The sequence below is a fragment of the Canis lupus genome, chromosome 30 (assembly GCF_003254725.2).
Source record: "Canis lupus dingo isolate Sandy chromosome 30, ASM325472v2, whole genome shotgun sequence".
NCBI lineage: Eukaryota > Metazoa > Chordata > Mammalia > Carnivora > Canidae > Canis > Canis lupus.
In genome coordinates this window covers 33104247-33116941 of record NC_064272.1, presented here as the reverse complement: position 1 = coordinate 33116941, position 12695 = coordinate 33104247, and positions in this window count along the sequence as shown.

Below are 12695 nucleotides of genomic sequence, written 5' to 3'. Positions count from 1 at the left end.
GCGGCGACCGTCGCCGCCTCGGGGCCGTCGGCGCCCTGCAACGGTTGCCCCCAGCGCGCAGGCGCAGCCAGGGTGGGGGAGGGGAGCGCGAGCGGCGCGCGGGGGGCGGGGCCACGACGCTCCGCCCACGCCGCGGTGCGCATGCGCGCTCGACCTCGGCGGCGCGCGCGGCTGCGAACGTCCAGCTGCGGGGGCGAGTCCTGCAGCTGCGGGGTCCGGGATGCGCTGGGGAGCACGGAGGAGGCGCCCGCGCCCCGAAGACCGCGGGGAGGAGGCTCCCCGCACGGGGGAGAGCTGGACGCTCCCCGCAACAACCGGAAATAGTCCCGCCTAATTGCAGCCAAAGGCGGGGGGAAGTGGTGGTGGTGGTGGTGGTGCAGGTGTTGGAGGGGAGGGAGGAGAGCTGCGTAGGCATTAAAGCCGCGTTCAGGGGCTTGGGTTTGTTTTGCTTTTTCCAAAGTTCTCCCCCCTCCCTACTCCCTCCTCCTTTTTTAAAAGACAAAGTCTGGAGACAAGCTATGGTGAATAGGTCTGCGGTTGTCTGGGCTTAGGGATGGGGGAGAACGTGGCTATAAAAGGATAGGATGAGGGTGTGGTTTGGAGCGGCAGAGAGTTGTGGCCTCAGACTCTTCGCAGGTGTTAAAGTGCACAGAACGACACCACCGAGAATAAATTTCACGAGAGGAGAATATCCGAAAGTTCGTGCGCACCCGTATCTCTGCTTCAGGAGGCAAAAGGGCATAGGTTCTATGCTGCGGCAAGGGGGAGATCCTGCAAGGTCTAAAGCTGGGGGAAAGGTGTGATGAGATTTGCATTTCAGAAGGGTCTCCTTGCTGGGTCGAGGATGGGTGGGAGGGAAGGAAGCGGGAGGAAGAGGCGGGGAGCCAGGGGAGAAGATTGTTCCAGGATTCCAGGCGGGAATTGACGACGGAGACTGGGCACATGGGGCCAGCGGAAAAGACATTGAGAGACTGGGAAATTGTCTGAATGTGAGCCCCGAGGGAGAAGGAGATCATGCTCATTTTTCTGGCTTGAGCGCCTTGCATGTGGTGTGAGACGGGGAATACAGGAGTTGTGGGTGATGGAGGAAGAGTTTAGTTTTTAGTTTTTTGGGTTTTTTTTAGATTTTATTTATTTATTCATGAGAGACATAGAGAGAGAGAGAGGGAGAAGCAGGCTCCATGCAGGGAGCCTGATGTGGGGCTCGACCCCGGGTCTCCAGGATCAGGCCCTGGGCTGAAGGCAGGTGCTAAACCGCTGAGCCGCCTGGGCTGCCGGAGAAGTTTATTTTTAACATAGTTCTGTTGAGACGGGCTTGGGGCCTCCTACTGAGGGAGCCTATCCAGTGAGCCCAAAGATGTGGGGCTCTAGAGACAGCTGAGATGAAGAGGAAGATGTAGGAGGCATCAGCATCTAGAAGGGGGGATGTGTGGGATTGCCCGGGCAGAGCTTTGAGAGGTGAAGGCCCTTGGGCCTAGTCAGATGCCTGGAAAACATGGCAGGCCAGAAGGAGGAGGATGGACTTGCAAAGGAGATGTAAAGTGGGGAGAGGAAAAGCAGGAGAGAATGGAAGCTTTGTGGGAGAGGAGTTTAAGGCTGTCCCATGCCTCTGAGAAGTCAAACAAGAGAACTTCCATTAGCAACAGGATCCTTGACAGAAGCAGTTTCAGTGGACTGGTTTGGGCAGAAGCCAGACCACATGAGTCAAGGAATGATTAAGAGCTGAGGATATGGTGTCAGCTAGTACAGACAGTTTTTTCAAGGTTGATGCAGGAGTCTTGGGTGTGCCCTCCCAGTGCGCTAGCAGCCGTCTAGAATAAATACTTACAACTATTTGAAAAGCAATTTGGAATATATGCCAAAAGCCTTAACATAATATACATACTATGATGTAAATGATATAACATAAATGTAGTGGGGTATATGTCCGAAAATAGCCAGAATGGATCATCGTCTATAATTAAAAAAAAAAAAAAAAAAAAAAAGAATGGTATAAAGTTTTTTCTAAATAAATGTTCCAAAATATTGTCAGAATATTGGGCAACTAGAGGCGCCTGGGTGGCTTGGTTAAGCATCTACCTTCAGCTCAGGTCATTATCCTGGAGTCCTGGGATCAAGCCCCAGATCAGGCTTCCTGCTCAGCAGGGAGTCTGCTTCTCCCTCTGCTGCTCCCCCTGCTTGTGCTCTCTCTCAAATAAAAAAGTAAAATTAAAAAAAAATTAAAAAAGAAAAAGAATACTGGGCAAGTATTAAAATGGTGTTCATGAGGTATATTCAGTTTGTGTGGAGGTCTTTCCACCGTAGTGGGTTATATTTGAGGTATTACCTGAGGTCTTACCCTCCCTGGGCTTCCTTGTCCCACTACCTTTCATTCCATCACTGAGGTATCAGTGGTCACCTTAAGGAAAGAAATGAGATTGGGTGGAAAAGGGGAGATTTTGAAGGAAGAATTTTTCTTTTTTACTCTTAATTTTTTTCTTATCCCTTGAATTTTTTCAAACAAAATTGTATTATGTATTATGCATTTTTCATGTAATGAAAAATAAAAACTTTTTACAAAATCTAGAAGCTTGGAGAAGTAATGGCAAAAGTAATATGCATCTTATGCCTCATGCTTTCTCCTGCTGATTTCATTGAAAAAAAATTTTTTTTAGAGAGGGTGAAGGAGGGAGAGAGGGAAAGAAAGAGAATCTTGAGCAGGTTCCATGCCCAGTGTGGAGCTCAATGCCAGGCTCAATCTCAACTCTGAGATCATGACCTGAGCTGAAGTCCAAGAGTCAGATATTTAACCAACTAAGCCACTGAAATATTTTTAAAGCGAGTAATTTCTACCCAAAAAATTGTATTTGGCCCTTATCTGTGCTTCACTTCTGGACTCTGTAACTGTTCTGATACTTGATCACACAGTATCATTTAATATTATATGATTTTTTTCCTCAGGGATATATTGTATCATCCCTTAATGGTGGTTCTTATGCTTCTCCATTTCACACAGCACCTTATTGGTGCTCAATAAAACCTAACATAACAGTTCATGCTCTTCAACCTAAAGGAAGAGACACCAACCCGTCCTTCCTCTGAGCCTCCCAGACCTATTAAAATCCACTTGTGTTTCAAGGCCCAAATGCCACATCTGCTAGAAGCCTACCCCTTCCTCATCCCTCCAATTAGAATATATTTTATTTTCCCTATCCCATATTTCCACAAAGCTATATTATAGCCTTTCCTCCCATTTAATTACTGTGTTTTATTTTTACAAGTCAGTCCTCTCTAGACCAAAATCTTTGAGGTCAGAAAAGCAGATCTAAGTTATCTCTGGGCACCCTCCCCAGCCCAGCATTGCATTCACAGGTTGTTCAATAAATGCATGTTTGAGTTCAAAGGAAATTAAAAGGTTGGGATTTTTTACGTAGGCTTTTACAGAATCCTAAAAGGAGCTAAGTCTCTCAGCTGCAGAGAAGTCCCAGCACAAATTTCAATTTCAAGAAACTCAGCTCTTAAGTGTCTCTGATGCCATTATTTAAGCCCAGATGAAGGAATGGCACTGGTCTCATCTACTCTTTTCTCTATATATCCCTACAAGTAATCTTGGACAATAAATTTCTAATTGTAGATTGCTGTCAAATGGAATGCATCAATTTCCATACTCATCAATAATATAATGACTTAAGGGGCGCCTGTATGGCTCAGTTGGTTGAGCACCCAGTTCCATTTTGGTTCAAGCCATGATCTCAGGGTCATGAGATCAAGCCTTGTATCAGGCTCCTTGCTGGATGTGGAGCCTGCTTAAGATCCTCTCCCTCCGCCCCTCTCAGACCCACCTGCTCGTGCATGCTTTCCCTCTCTCTCTCTCTAAAATAAAAAGTTACATAATTATAAAGACTTATTAATACTGGGTGTCATCATCTTTGAGGACCAACCATGTTAAATATGGTATCTTGTCCTCTTACCTGTTTCACTTTGTTTTTCAGTGAGGCAAAGAGCTCTTCTTACTCTCCCTCTCTGTCCCCACCTAGAACTTTCCTTATACCCCTTGTGTGTATCTAAAGCCCACATTTACCTGTTCTGTATTCTTTCTCTTGTTAACCCAATGGATTTGAATTAATAGGCAAAGGTTAGCTAGAGTTATGTTTTCTCCCTGAAGAATGAAGCATATTTGTGAAGTTCTGTCCCCATCACCACAGATCATTTCTTCAATCCTTGTCACTGTTCTCCTGGAACCAATGCACAGGGCAGCTCTGACCATAGTCCTTGCTTTACTTAATGCCAGTGCAATTTTCAGATCTCAGATCTCAAATGTCACTTCCTAACAGCTTTTGGCACAGTGCCTGGGAAAATAGTTGAAATTCAATATTTTCTAAGTGAATGAATCTACCCTTCTCTCTACCTATCCAGCCATTCCACCATTCTAAAAATCATCATAGCACTTCCTAACACAAGAGCACTAGTGGCTTTGTCCAAGAATAACTTCAGCCACCTGAGGGCAGCAGAGTCCCGCCAATGGCTGGGATGGCACGCAAAATTCTGAGCATCACTCCAGCTGGGAGTCTGGGAACTGGGTTCTGATTTTGTTGTGCTGTAGCATGTTTTGCTATTGTGTATTTTGTTTTATTCTTATGCCTTGCACTCTAAACACACCAAGTAGCATTTAATAATACTAAAAATGATTCCATAATAATAGCCATTATTCTCCAAGAGATTTTCTTCAGTGCAGGCTGTCTAGAGGAATGTGTACATCCAGACTTCTCTAACTGTTAAAGCCACTTCATACGCATTTGCATTACAGATAGACCTGGGCTGAAATCAATTTCTAAAATGAGACCTGGAAGCACACAGAAGAAATAGGCTGACCCTTAAGATTGCCCTCTTTCTACAGGTTCTGCACCACTTGGTAGGCAACTACATTTTTTTTATCTACAATATAGGACTCTGAATTGGAATGTTTTTGTTTTGTTTTAGTAAATGAATGGCAAAAAAAATTTGGAATGGGGATGAGAAGAGCGTGGAAGGGGTTGCAAGCACGTGAACCTAGGAATGTTTTTAGTTCTTTCCAGGGAATCCCTCCCTCTTTCCTTTTGGCTCTACAAAGCCAGCATGCAAAATCCCATGAAAGTCTAAGAATAGGGACGCCTGGATGGCTCAGCAGTTGGGCTCTGCTTTTGGCTCAGGGCATGATCCTGGAGTTCAGGAATCAAGTTCCACATGGGCCTCCCTGCATGGAGCCTGCTTCTGCCTGTGTCTCTGCCTCTCTCTGTGTCTCTCATGAATAAATAAATAAAATCTTAAAAAAAAAAAAAAAAAAAGAAAGTCTGAGGCTATGGCTGGTGACTTACAGAGATGTCATAACAATGATTTATTGATTTATGGATTCATCTACCTAGAAGAGTCCTGAAATTCTAAAGGAGTTCTCAATACAAATTTAATTTTAATTCACTTAACTTTTGAAAACTGATATATGTCCCCTAAATAGGACATATAGGAAGATTCGTAAGGACGAGGACTGTGTCTTTTTGTTTGTGTCCCAGGGACTTTTCACAGTGCTTGGCAGAATGAGCTCTGTAAGTATTTGTTGAATAACTTGAATTTTCCTAGCTAATGCCACCAAATCAAATAGAAGGTGACCTTGGGTAAGAAAGACCTTAGTCTCTCTGCATCTCCTTTTCCTCCCCCTACCCCCCAAATAATAGCCCTTTGTATTTGATCGCTGGCTTTAGTCTAAACCTGACAGACTCTATATTTCCTTTTGTATTCACAGGCATACCAGAAGGGTAGACTAAATATGCATTAGCATCCCAGTTTCATAGATGAGAAAATTGAGACTCAGGCTAGAAGATTTGGTTAGATCACCTAGCCACATCCTCATGCACTAAGAATACAAAACACAGGTCTTTGGCTTCTAAGCATGCTTTTTACTGTATTTCTCTGGATTATAAGAGATAATCATAGTAGTCAGGCTCTTCAAACCATTTTTCTAGCTCCAGCAGTGGTTCTCAGTTCTCATAGCACATTAGAGTTAGTATAGAGCTTTGAAAAAATAACCAGTAATCAAGACTATGTAGTATTGGCAGCAGAGGGATAGACATGTAGATCAATGCAAAATAATAGAAAGTCAAGAAAAAGACTCAGACATACATACCCAACTGATATTTTTTTTTTTTTTTTTTTTTTTTTTTTACAAAATGCAAAAGCAGTTCAGCAGGAAAAGGGTAACTTTTTTAAGAAATGGAGCTGGAGCAATTGGACATCCAGAGGTTAAAAAAATATTAACCTAAACCTCATACCTTTCACAAAAATGAATTCAAAATGAATCACTGTAAAACTTTAGGGGAAAAAACAGAAAAAAAAATGTTTAGGACCTAAAAAAAATGTTTAGGACCTACACCTGGGCAAAATATTCTTACACCTGACACCAAAGGTGTGATTATATAAGAAAAAATTGGTAAATTGGACTTCATCAAATTAATAACATTTTTCTCAAAAAAGACCCTGTTAAGAGGATGAAAAGACATGCAACAGGCTTAGAGAAAGTATCTGTGAACCACAAATCTGACAAAGGACTAGTAAGAGTTCTTAAAACTCAGCAGAAAAGAAAAAATTGAATTAGAGATGGGTAAGACATACTTCACTGAAGAGAATCGATAGGTGGCAAATAATGCACATGAACATATGTTTAATATCATTAGCCATTAGAGAATTGCAAATTAAAATTGCCAGGAGAGGGATCCCTGGGTGGCGCAGCGGTTTGGCGCCTGCCTTTGGCCCAGGGCGCGATCCTGGAGACCCGGGATTGAATCCCACATCGGGCTTCCGGTGCATGGAGCCTGCTTCTCCCTCTGCCTATGTCTCTGCCTCTCTCTCTTTCTCTCTCTGTGGCTATCATAAATAAATAAAAATTAAAAAAATAAAATAAAATTGCCAGGAGATACTAAAACACACATATTAGAATGACTAAAATAAAAATAGTGACAACGCCAAATGCTGCCAAGAATGTAGGGAAAGGGGCACCTGGCTGGCTCAGTCAGAAAAGCCTGTGACTCTTGATCTGGGGATTGTGAATTCAAACCCCTTCTTGGATATAGAGACTACTTAAGTAAACTTTTAAGGAAAAGAATGCAGGGAAACAGGGTTACTCATAAATTGCTGATGGATGTAAAATGGTCTATTATGAATGATAGTTTGGCATTTTCTTATAAAACTCAATAAGGGCTGTCTGGGTGGCTTAGTCAGTTAAGTGTTTGACTTCAGCTCAGGTCATGATCCTGGGGTTGGGATGAAGCCCCACATCAGGCTTCCTGCTCAACGGGGAACCTGCTTCTCCTTCTCCCTCTGCCCCTTCCCCACTGTTGATGATCTCTCTCAAAAAAAAAAAAAAAAAATCTTAAATAAAACCCAATGAAACAACTATATGACTCAGCAGTTGCAATCCTGGGGCTTATCCAAGAGAATTGAAAACCCGTGTTTATACAAAAATGTGGACATGAATCTTCATAGCAGCTTTATTCATAATAACCAAAGAAGTTGGAAACAACTTAGTTGTTATTCAGTAAGTAAATGATTAAACAAACTGGTAAGATTTTTCTATTGCCTCATGTGTGGTCTCTCTAGGAGAATGTTCCATGTGCACTTTAGTAGATTGTATATTCTTCTATTATTGGGTGTAATGTCCTATGTATGTCTGTTAGGGTATGGTTGGTTTACAGTGTTGTTCTATTTCCTTTTTGGTGTTTTGTTTAGATGTTCTATTCATTATTGAAAGTGAGATATTGCAGTCTCCAACTATCATTATAGAACTATTTTCCACTTCTATCACTGTTTGCTTTATATATTTAGGGGGTTATTGCCTTGTGTATATAAGTATTATAACTTTTTAATGAATTGACCCCTCTACCAATATATTATGTCCTTGTTTGTCTCATAATAGTTTTGGAATTAAGTTTTTTTTCTAATTTTAATATTGTCATATAGTATTGTTTGGCTTACCATTTGCATGGGAATATCTTTTTACAAACTTTCCCTTTCAACCTACACATGTCTTTACATCTAAAGTGACTCTCTTGTAGTTTCCCAGACAAGTAAAAACTAAAGGAGTCTGTGAGCAATAACCCAGCCCTGTAAGAAATATTAATGGAGATTTTTTGAAGGGAAGAAAAGACCAAAAGTGAGAAAGGCTAGAAAGGAATTGAGAAAATCTGTGGAAAAAAATGACAAAACAAGGAACTAAATATATATCAATAATTACTCTGAATGTAAATGAACTAAACACTCCAAAAGATGCAGGTGTTGGGAAGGATTAAAAAAAAATAAGACCCATCTATATACTATCTAAAGAGACTAATTTTAGACCTACAGATACCTGCAGGTTGAAAGTGAGGGGATGGAGAAACATTAATCATGCAAATGGACATCAAAAGAAAGCCATGGTAGCAATACTTCTATCAGACAAAGTAGATTTTAAACCAAAGATTGTAATAAAAGATGAAGAAGGGCACCATATCATTATAAAAGGAACTATCCAACAAGAAGATCTAACAATTCTGTATATTTATGACCTTAATTTGGGGGGACCCATTTGTATAAAACAATTAATAAGAAATATAAAGGAACTATTTGCTAATAATACAATAATAGCAGGGGACTTAGCACCCCACATCCCCACTTACATCCATGGACAGATCATCTAAACAGAAAATCAACAGGGAAACAATGGCTTTGAATGACATTCTGGACCAGGTGGGCTTAACAGATATATTCAGAACATTCCATCCTAAAGCAGCAGAATACACATTCTTTTGAGGGGCACATGGAACATTCTCCAGAAAAGATCACATACTAGATCACAAATCAGCCCTCAACAAGTACTAAAAGATTGAGATCATATCATGCATATTTTCTGACCATAACATTATGAGACTTGAAATCAACCACAAGAAAAAATTTGAAAAGACCACAAATAAATCAAAGTTAAAGGATATGCAACTAAAGAGTGAATGAGTCAACCAGGAAATTAAAGAAGAAGTAAATAAGTACATGGAAACAAATGAAAATGACAACACGATGATCTAAAACCTTTGCGATGTAGCAAAAGTAGTCATAAGAAGGAGGCATATAGCAATACATGCCTACCTCAAGAAGCAAGAAAAATCTCAAATAAACAACCTAACCTTACACATAAAGGAGCTAGAAAAAGAATAACAAAAGAAACTGAAAGCCAGCAGAAAAAGGAAAATAATACAAAATGGAATGGAAATAAATGATATAGAAACAAACAAACAAAAACACAGAAGAGATCAAGGAAACCAAGAGATTGGAGCTGGTTCTTTGAAAATATTCATTAAATTGATAAACTCCTAGCTAGATTTATCAAAAAAAAAAAAAGGACTCAAATAAATAAACTCACAAATGAGGGAGGAGAAATAACAACCAACAACACAAATAAAAATAATTATGAGAATATTATGAAAAATTATATGCCACCAAATAGGACAACCTTGAAGAAATGGACAAATTCCTAGAAACATATAAACTACCAAAGCTGAAACAGGAAGAAATAGAAAACTTGAACAGACTGATAACCAGCAAAGATATTGAATCAGTAATACAAAATCTCCCAGCAAACAAAAGTGCAGGGCCAGATGGCTTCACAGGGAAAGTCTACCCAATGTTTAAAGAAGAGTTATCATCTGTGCTTGCTTCAGCAGCACATACACTAAAGAAGAGTTAATACTAACTCTTCTCAAACTATTCCAAAAAATAGAAATGGAAGGAGAACTCCCAAACTCATTCTATGAGGCCAACATTACCCTGATTCCAAAACCAAACAAAGGCTCCACTAAAAAGGAGGATTACGGGCCCATATTCCTGATGAACATGAATGCAAAAATTCTTGACAAAATACTAGCAAATCAAATCCAACAGTACATTAAAAGAACCATTCACCATGATCAAGTGGATTTATTCCTGGGCTATAAGGTGTTTCAATATTTGTAAACCAACAACATGGTACACCACATTAATAAAAGAAAGGGTAAGAACCATATGATCTTCTCAATAAATGCAGGAAAAGCATTTGACAAAGTACAATATCCATGCCTGATTAAAACCCTCAACAAAGTAGGGTAGAGGGAACATATCTCAACATAATAAAGGCCATGTATGAAAAATCCACAGCTAATACTAACATCTTCCTCAATGGGGAAAAACTGAGAACTTTTTCTCTATGGTAAGGAACAGACATTTCCACTCTCACTACTATTATTTAACATAGTGCTGGAAGTCCTAGCCTCAGAAATCAAATGACAAAATTAAACAAAAGACATCTGGGGGCACCTGAGTGGCTCAGTGGTTGAGCGTCTGCCTTTGGCTCAGGTCATAATCCCAGGGTTCTGGGATCGAGTTCTGAATCAGGTTCCTTGCAGGGAGCCTGGCTCTCCCTCTGCCTATGTCTCTAGCTTTCTATGTCTCTCATGAATAAATAAATAAAATCTTTAAAAAAAAAAGAAATAAAAGACATCCAAATCCGCAAGAATAAAGTCAAACTTTCACTATTTGCGGTTGACATGATACTATATAGAAAACCCAAAATACTCCACCAAAAATTGCTATAACGGATACATGAGTTCAGTGAAGTTGGAGGATACAAAATCAACACACAGAAATCTGTTGCATTTCTATATCTCCAATAATGAAGTGGCAGAAAGAGAAATCAAGGAATTGGTCTCATTTACAATTTCATCAAAACCCATAAGATACCTAGGAATAAACCTAACCAATGAAGTAAAGGATCTGTGCTCTGATAACTGTAAAACACTTATGAAAGAAAGTAAAGATACAAAGAAATGGAAAAACATTCCCTATCCAGGGATTGGAAGAACAAATATTGTTAAAAGGTCTATACTACCCAAAGCAACCTCCAGATTTAATGCAATCCTTATCAAAATATCAATAGTATTTTTCACAGAACTAGAACAAATAATTCTTTTTTTCCTTTTCTTTTTTAAGATTTTATTTATTTGAGAGAGAGAAAGACTGAGAGAGAGAGAAAGAGGGAAGGAGAGAGAGAGAGCGCACGCACAAACGGAGCAGAGGAAGAGGGACAGATCCCGGCTGAGCAGGAAGCCCAATGTGGGGCTCAGTCTCAGGGCTCTAGGACCATGACCTGAGCTGAAGGCAGCTGCTTAACCTACTGAGCCACCTAGGCATGCCCAGAATAAACAATCCTAAAATTTGTATGGAACCACAAAAGACTCCAAATAGCCAAAGCATTCTTGGAAAAGAAAAGTAAAGCTGGAGGCATCACAATTCTGGACTTCAAGTTATATTACAAAGCTGTAGTGATCAAGACAGTATAGTACTGGCACAGAAAGAGGCACACAGATCCATAGAACAGAACAGAAAACCCAGAAATGGACCCACAACTGTATGGTCTACTAACCTTCAACAAAACAGGAAAGAATATCCAGTGGGAAAAAGACAGTCTCTTCAACAAATGGTGTTGGGAAAACTGGATACCTATATGCAGAAGTATGAAATGGGACCACTTTCTTACACCATACACAAAAATAAATTCAAAATGGATGAAAGCCCGCAGTGTGAGACGGGAAACCAACAAGATCCTAGAGTGGAACAGAGGCACAGCATCTTTGACCTCGGCCATAGCAACTTCTTACTAGACATGTCACCAGAGACAAGGTAAACAAAAGCAAAAAAGAATTATTGGGACTTCATCAAGATAAAAAGCTTCTGCAAAGTGAAGGAAACAACAAAACTAAAAGGCAGCCTATGGAATGGGAGAAGATAATTGCAAATGACATATCTGATAAAGGGTTAGTATCCCAAATTGATAAAGAACTCATCCAACTCAACACCCAAAAAACAAATAATCCAGTTAAGAAATGAGCAGAAGACAGACATTATTCCGAAAAAGACATCCAGGTGGTTAACAGACACATGAAAAGATGTTCAGCATCACTCATCAACAGGCAAATACAAATCAAAACCACGATGAGATACCACCTCACACCTTCAGAATGGCTAAAATTAACAACACAGGAAACAACAGGTGTTGGTGAGGATGTGGAGAGAGGGGAGCCCTCATGCACTGTTGGTGGGAATGCAAACTGATAACACCACTCTGGAAAGAGTATCGAGGTTCCTCAAAAAGTTAAAAATAGAACTAACCTACAATCCAGCAATTGCACTAGTAGATATTTACCCAAAGGATAAAAAAATATAGATATGAAAGTGTACATGCACCCTGATGTTTATGGCAGCATTATCAACAATAGCCAAATTATGGAAAGAGTGTCCATCAATTGACGAATAAAGAAGAAAAATAATGTATATGTGTGTGTGTATATACATATACATATATATATATCTTCTGTTATGGATGTATAGAGATTATAGATATTTATACAAATATATATATATATATATATATATAAAATGATTAATTAAAAAGGAATGAAATCTTGCCATTTGCAACAGCCTGAATGAAGTAGAGAGTATATGCTAAGTGAAATAAGTCAGAGAAAGACGAATACTGTATGATTTCATTCACATGTGGAATTTAAGACAAAACAGATGAATATAGGGAGAAAAAAGAAAAAAGAGGGGCAAACCAGAAAACAGACTATAGAGAACAAACTGAGGGTTATTGGAGGGGAGATGGCTGGGAGGATGGGTAAAATGGGTGA